The 6,000-nt window shown below is 48.8% G+C and overlaps 1 protein-coding gene across 1 annotated transcript in view; it reads left to right on the top strand.

Annotated features, from left to right (window-relative positions):
- Positions 1–3,986: 3,986 nt before the first annotated feature.
- LOC138292025 (G-protein coupled receptor 54-like) overlaps positions 3,987–6,000 on the top strand; it is a 78,471-nt gene continuing 76,457 nt past the window's right edge. The window contains exon 1 of the mRNA XM_069230352.1: positions 3,987–4,499. The gene's annotated coding sequence lies outside the window, so the exon portion shown is untranslated. The remainder of the gene's footprint in view (positions 4,500–6,000) is intronic.

Here is a 6,000-nt window from a genome sequence, read left to right as displayed (position 1 = left end):
CCTTGCACCGTGCACAGCTTTCGCCTGTGCGCACCGGAGGTTGCCCACAAGACCTGGCTTGCACCCAAACCCTGTGGCCAACCCCCCTAACCAACCAACCTCACGCTCCAGACAGCCTTTTGGAAGTGCACGGGGGAGCTGGCTGTGGCCTCTCTGGGTGTAAGAAAAGGTGTGAGAGGGTGTATCTGGCAGTGAGAGTGGCTGTGGAAGTGTCTTTCTGGGTGTGAGAATGCATACATCAGTGTTTTAGTGGGTGCGTCAGTGTGTGCACGGGTGTGTGAGTGTGTGTATTATGATGTCAGTGGGTCTGTGAGTGGCTGTGTGAGAGTCTGAGTGGGTCTGTGAGTTTGTGCGTAACTGTCTGTGTGGGTCTGTGAGTGGATGCGTGACGGTCCGACTGGGGCGGTGAGTGGGTATACGCAAGGCTGTGAGTGGGTCTGTGAGTGGGTGCATGAGTGTCTGAGTGGGTCTGTGAGTGGGTGCCTAAGTGTCTGAGTGGGTGTGTGAGTGGGAGAAATAGGTTGAAAGAGAGAGAGAGGGAGAGAGGTAAATAGTTTTTTAGAGTTTGATGTGTGATATACTTAGAATGAGATACTTCTTCAAAATTTGAAAAAGAAATGTATTTTTCAATTAAAGATAATAAGGTCACCTTTCAGTATGAGCCTTAAGCATTCAAATAAAAAAACCGAAATAAATAAAGGAGGGAAACAACCAGATTTGAACCCTTACCGCTGATTGTGAAGGCCTGCAACTTTCACACTTGAGCTATTTATTTATTTATTTATTTATTGCCCTTTATGGGCTATCTGATACCATGGGGGAGCTTCAAGGCCTCCCCCGTGGTCCCTGACAATTTTTTATTTTTATTTTATACTATGCCCTTTACAGGCTATCTGGGACTTCGGGGGAAGCCTCAAGACCTCCCCCGTGGTCCCATTGCTCCAGCAATTTCACTCCTGTTTGACAGGTCCAGCTGTCAAAAAGCAGAGTGTTTGCAAAGCTGCACCTAAGTCACAGCAAACAGCTATGTCCCTGGGGGTGTGCACCCCTGGACATAGAAGAAGCCGGTACTGGGGATGGTGGTCTCCAATGCCAAGAGTTGGCTCCATGAAGTGGGCTGTGTGTTCCCCCTCCAATGTGGATGAAGCCCCAGGGAGGTGGTAGTCCCCCGGGCTTGGGGGTCCGAAACTGACCCCCTTTCTTTTTCTAACTATTTGGTCCGGGGAGTTGGGGATCCATGGAGCTGCGGGAGACTCATGTGGCACCCCACACACAATTTAAACAAAGCCCTGGGGAGGTGGTGGTCCCCGGGGCTGCAGGCGGGGGCGGGGTGTTCCCCTGCGTATTCATTGTAAAAAACCTGGGGAGGTAGCAGTCCCGGGAGCTGCGGGGAGGCTCGCCCCCCACCCTCGCATTAATGTTTATCATTGCCCTGGGAAGGCGGCACTCCCCAGGGCTACAGGGGGACCTAGCAGCCCCCGTTACAAATAAGATTGCCACCAGGACTTGGCCCACCCAGGAGCTTGATAAAGCTGACGCGTGGGGGCCTGTGCTTCATTTTTTAAAAACATTTTCACCAGATCCACGGATCCGCCGTGAGTTGCAGCAAAAAAAAATTAAAAATGCTTTTTAACCATAAGCGGGTCCCTTTGGGACCCCAGCACCAGAGCTAAGAGGTCAGGATATTCGTACCTTGGCCCCTTTTGTATTTTTCATTCTTTTTTTCTGGGACTCTGCTTCAGCCGAGTCCCAAGATGGCTGACAACACTTCAACGGCTTCCTTGTCAAATCTCAGCACAAATGGGGGGGTCGTAAATGGTTCGCATTCCTAGATGTACAAATTTGGACATTCTTTAATTTCTCTAAAACTACTGAACACCACAACAAAAAAAGAGGTTGCTTTTTGGACCAGGACCAACCTTTCACCCAAAGTTGGTGTAATTCTGTCCAGTAGTTTGGGCGCTATCGCTGTTCAAAATCCCTTTGGAAAAATGCCCCCCCCGACTGATCACCCCTAATCTTTCCAAACAGCAGCTCAAGTGAGCATTGTATTTTCTTGGAAATTTTTTAGAAGATTCATCAAGCGGCGCTAACATTACTAGCAAAACAAAAAAACGCTCTTGCTATTGAAACTTGGTCTTAACTATAGCTACCTAGTTTCGACCACCACTAGTACATATATATATATATATATATATATGTATATATATATATATATATATACATATATATATAGCAATGTAATTAACTGTGAACTCGTTTTAGTAAAATAATAAACAATCTTACTGTTTGAATAATGAAACGACTATTGTAAAAATAATAATACCTATTATTGCAGACAGATTGATAGAACACCATGTATATATATGTTTATATACATATATATATATATATATATATATATATATATATATATATATATAGTGTGTGTGTGTATATAGAGTGTGTTCTATCTCAATCTGTCTGCAATAACAGGTATTATTATTTACGAAAATGAGTTCATAGTTAATGACAGTGCACAATTTATATTTATATCTTGCATAATAAGCTTTATCGATGATTAATTATACAACGTCGCAAATGCAAATAAATGTGTTGCAGTTCGAGTTTATTAGGATAGACTGAGCTGCTGCTGGCGTAAGGCAGTTGGCATGAGGAATGGTCAAATGGTTTCGTAAGTCATATACCTCAAATCTATACATTTAAATGTCTTTTTTGCAATGCAAGGTGCTCTGGTCTGGAGGGCGGAAATTGGTGTCTACCGCTTCTCTCTTAACTGGTTCATCTCTGTCTCCAAAGCCTACTGGAACTGGAAATTTGGAGGGCTTGGCAGAGAGAAGCTTGCGCGGGTGTTCTTGTTGGGCGGAGAATCATTTTCTGTGCCCGTTGCTGGAATTAACCAAGGGGCTGAGGTATATCAAGTGGGAAAGGTTGTGGCGTAACTGCCAGAGCTGCCCATTTTGGACTTGGAGAAGCAGGTTCGATTCTCGGTGTCGGCTCAGCATCCTGCCATTCTGGTCGAATCACCTAATCGCCCTGTGCCTAACAAAAATCAATGTGTCCTCGTCTAAATGTAACTGGCGCTCGTGTAAAGCGTTCCAATACCTTTGGGTCGAGTTCGCGCTATATACAACTACAAAGGAAAATAAAGAGGGGTTTGGACATCTCCAAGCCGTAGGGTTCAGGGCTAGACTCAGTCGGTCCTCGGCCCTCCCCACACAAGGGGACTCTCGGTGTCAATCAAGTTGTTTCTCTGTCTGCCACAGACCCTAAGGCATGGAAGGAAAATATCCCCCACCCCTTCCTCAGCATAGGCAGTAAAAAACACCGGTATAACTGAGACACAATAGGCCCTTCGGACCTCTGGGGCCCCGTGCCACTGCACCTGCGGCACTATTAATAACTACGCCCCTGGTGCGTGCACCTTTGCAATGAACAATATTTGCAGCTGTAAGTAACAGCATGGGCGGGTGTACGCACTTCCAGTGTGCACAGCTGTGCCTCTGTACTGAGCACGGGAAGCATGAGTACCCCCGCGCAGCACAGAAAGGGCAGGTGCGGGCTGAGCTGCAGTACCCAGCATGGGCAGATGGCAGTGCACAGAGTGGGGCAGTGTGGGCACGTCTGGTTTTAGCGGCTTGGATAGCTATCGGTATCTCTGCAGGAAGCAGCATGGGCAGGTATGAGCGCCTCAGCAGTACAGAGTATGGGCAGGTACGGGCACTTCTACTACATGGGGTAAGGGCATGTGTGCGCACCTCTGCAGTGAGCGGCGTAGGCACGTATGTACTCAACGCATGTTGTAGCCGAGGCAGCTCGGGCTGCAGTGCACCCTCTGACAGGGGCTGCATACCAAGTGTTGAGCCCCTTACCCATTCGCCCCTCCCCACCAAGCATGGGTGACATCCATAGAAATGAACCAATCACAGGAACGACTCCTCCTTCCCGGCTCTGGAGCAGAAAACCCTCCAAATTCAGGAGCTGGTACTTACTGCCAGTGGCTTCTCTGCGACCACGGGTTATTCTGCAGCCGACTAGAGAGTTACAAATCCACAGACTAACTTGTGGCAGGACTGAGATCGACAGGTCCACACGCGTCCCACAGCACGACAGGGAGCCACAGACTAGAACTCAGCATCTCTGCTACAGACCGCTATCCTGCAGGACAGAAACTCAGGGAGCCACAGAACATCCTAACTAAGAGCAGAGAACCACACGCATGTATATTGCCCCAGATCATCCTTCCTAAGGACAAGGAGCAACGGGCAGCACCCACCCTAGCCTCCCACGAGTCACTGAATTACAGACCACTCCACAGCCACCAAGCGTGCTACAGCCCCCCAGAACACCACACAGCCACTGACGGCCAGATATAGAACCAAGTACCCTTCGACCGTCCACTGAGACACAGACTCGCAGAGAAGCCGGGTGGACAGTCACAGGACCTGGCACCACTTTACAGAGAGCCACGGAGCAACCACGCGCAGCTGAGGACACAGGTAGAGACCGAAGGAGTGTGTGTGAGAGAGAAAACTATGCAAAAATAAAGTATATGGGAGGAAACACAACAGTCCGGGGTTGGGGGAGAAATAGAGAATTAGGGGGAGATGAAGCAAAAGAGACAGAAAAGGAGAATTAACGAGCAGAAAATAGACAGAAGGCTGATAGAGGGCTGCAGAGTGGTGATAGAGTGTGAGACGGGGGAGAGGCGGCTGTGAATGCGCGTGTGCAAAAAGACACACAGAAAAAGAGAGAGAAAATGAGGGAGAGGAACATCGTGATGCTATAGAAAGGTTCAGAGAGGGAAAGTGAGGGAGGGAGAATAGAGAGAATGTATGAGAGGCAGAGGGAGCGAGGAGAATGGGTGAGAATGGGTGAGAAAGATAGAGAATGGAGAGGGGCATAGAGAGAGCGAGCATGTGTGTGAAAGAGAGCAGGACAGCGAGAAAAAGGGGACATTTTTGAAAATAAGTTTGTGAGAGTGGATCGTGAAATGCGTGTGTGTGCGTGTCTGTGTGAGCGAGAGAACGCGCGGGCATGAAAGGGAGAGAAGCGAGAGGGCTGAAGAGAGAGGATGGAGTGTGGTTAAGGGATAGGGGTAGCATGATAAAGTGATGTGGGAAAGAGACAGAATGAGAGTGCGAGAAGGAAAGAGGGGGAATCGAAGTAGAGGGCGTATTGGCAGAGACAGTCGACGAGCGGAGACCACCGCAAGAGCTGTAAAGAGTGCCTTGTTACCGCTCTCCAAGGAAACGGTTTCACTCGCCTTGGTTGTCCTACAGTGCTTCGCACTTGTGGCCCCAGTTTAACTCACGTAGCTCTGCACCATGCACACAACCCACTCGGCGGCCCTGACAACTTCCTGTAAGGAGTGCCGCGGTACTCGCATCGCGCGGCTGTGAGTGAGCTGCGGGTGCGCTGACTCTGCAGTAGCGCGTGAGGCGAGGCGCAGGCACAGCGGACAAGGAACAATGCGTAATATTCAGTTTACCCATGCCATTAACACAACCCATCAAACTGACACCACCTCAGTCCAACACGGTGCTCACGAGCCCCCTTCACAGAGAGGCACATCTGGTGCCCACACACTTCCCAAACGGAGGGTGGCCAGCTTTCCATTGGCACCCCCGGGAGTCACCCTGGCTGATCGCTATTATAACTTATGAGAGGCAGTTGAGAAAATGAATATCTCCGGAATGCAATGCAATGAGGTAGCCTCAGTGCTTTAAATGGGCCGGTACTCTCCTGTACTGAGTACCGGCACTTTTTTATTTTGAGAGGGAGAGTACCGGCATATCTCAAGAAAAACGTAATACTTTTAATTGGAGAGTACCGGCACTTCTCAGAAACAAGCAGGTACTCTATTACAGAGTACCTGCACTTATATTTTTCCATTTAAAGCACTGGTAGCCTTAAACTTTGAAACACAAATGGTAAATATTAGTATGTCCCACGTTCCTGCCCAGTAACTACCCTCTGCCACAAGACTTGGGTCCATTC

This window comes from Pleurodeles waltl, chromosome 4_2, assembly GCF_031143425.1.
Source record: "Pleurodeles waltl isolate 20211129_DDA chromosome 4_2, aPleWal1.hap1.20221129, whole genome shotgun sequence".
Taxonomy (NCBI): domain Eukaryota; kingdom Metazoa; phylum Chordata; class Amphibia; order Caudata; family Salamandridae; genus Pleurodeles; species Pleurodeles waltl.
The sequence above is the reverse complement of the archived record's forward strand: the minus strand, read 5'-3'. Positions and strand labels throughout refer to the sequence as shown.